Raw genomic sequence first — 2,111 nt, 5'->3', positions numbered from 1 at the left:
AGCGTACTCTATGAAGTTTATTATTTGTAATGAAGTTATTAGTTGCTATATCAATGTGTGTTTAGGGTTTATGTTAACATGAATTGAGTATAGATATGTGTTTAAGCATAATAATAGGAAATTCTACCTACACATTTATAACTTGATTTACTTTATGGATTCAGTGTTTTACAAGGTTCCAAGCACCATAATTCAAAAACAAAAATTGATCATCAGATACATCAATGCTACTGTCAAAGCAGCCTAGCAGAATGAGATCAAGTTCAAGAGTAATACCCTGGAGAATCTTCATTATCCATTGCATTATTCAATCATTTGTTCCCCGCAAAGAACCAAACAGATTCTGATTTCTCCATTCTTTTCAGAAAAGCAACATACATAAAACCCATAAAGTAGCTCACATTTCTGAGACAAATAAGAAAATTAATAAAAATAAGCTATATGTCCATACAACTTAATTTCCATACACATTAACAAATTCCATACAAAATATGTCCATACACTACACCAACTTCCATAAAAAATATTTCTCTATACACATTACATAAAAAATAAAAACATAAGCCTGCATGTCCATGACATTAGGGCTTCCACTCTAGTTCAACTGTTTTCTCTTAGCTTCCATAATTTCAATTCCCTTCTATATTGTTCTCACAATACGTTTTCCTTTCAATTTGGCAACAGTTCCAGATGCAGCTGCAGCATCTCTACTTGCAACACCTTTCAATACAACACCTTTGCCTGCACCACCTCTAACTGCACCACTCTTGCCTTCACCACCCTAGACTGCACCACCTCTCACTGTAACACCTTTACATGCAAATCCACCCCTAGTTTTAGGCCTTCTCTTTGAAGGTTCACTTGCAGTAGAGCCCTCTTCAGTAAGGTCAATGAGTGTTTATTATAGAAGTACTACGATAAATACCTCTAATCTGATCCGAATAATGAGTCCTTGTTGCAGGACCCCCTGTGACCATTACAGGAATTTTTCTCTTCTGTGCCAGCCATCCTGGCCCATGTTGGAGATAAGATAATTCTTACACCATGTCCAAGGGGGAGAGTTCTTTGTCAAAACCAAATCCAGGTGGAGGAATTACTCCTCTGTCATCACCAAATCCAAGTGGAGGTGTTACTCCTCTATCATCAGCAAATCCAAGTTTAGGTGCGTGTTCTCTTTCATCAACAAGATTGGGCCATCTATTGCATGTGGAGTATGTGCAGGCTGAATTTTCCCTTACTCTTCCTTAAACAAAACAAATGATACAAATGTTAGTAAACGCTTATATTTTAGGTTATTAGTCTATAACAAAATAGATATTGTTAAGTATATAGTTAAGTACCTTCAGTATAGTGCATGCCCGTGGTCCACCAGCTGATCCAGATGCAGTATTCTCGTTGTTCATGTCCTTATTCTTCCTAACAATATAAACAAAACAATATAAATTAATGTACGCTGCATTGATGTGAAAGTGGGTAAAAAAAAAAGAAAAGAGGTTAAGTACCTTTATTACACTTGATGACTGTGGACCACCACTGCCACTACCTTTCCTTGTCTAAGCTTTTTGTTAACAAAAAATGCAAAAATTGTCAGTAAATTGTAATAAATGCACTTGATGACCGTTGACTACAGCTACAGCACCACTATAATAATTAAAAAATTTCACACAAGTACACATATATAAGTACCTTGCACATAACTCTTTGTTTGCTTTTGATACTTATATATGAGTATTGGAACCAACACTTTGTGACTAGAAAAAAAATAAAAATAAAAACAAAACAAAATATTGGTATATTCATACAAAGTCCAAAAGCAGCCAGTTAAAACCATTTGGAATATTATGGACAAATGAAGGGAGTACAGTAAAACTCACACTTGCTGCAGGTAGGGTAGTAAGCTCAACTGTTGTAGCTAGTCCCCTAACATTATTTGTTGTACTCCTATTCAATGGACAGCTCCTCTTATTGTGACCCAAACCAGTACAATTGTCACATCTCATCCTTGCTCCAAATTTCCTCATTCAATTTGGATTTTTGGGGTCCCTGCTCTCATCAGGAGCCCTCCTTTTAACTTCTTGGGTTTCCCAAAGGCCACTCTAAATTTAGGTGGT

The sequence above is a fragment of the Corylus avellana genome, chromosome ca3, assembly GCF_901000735.1.
Source record: "Corylus avellana chromosome ca3, CavTom2PMs-1.0".
NCBI lineage: Eukaryota > Viridiplantae > Streptophyta > Magnoliopsida > Fagales > Betulaceae > Corylus > Corylus avellana.
Note: the sequence above shows the minus strand (reverse complement) of the source record.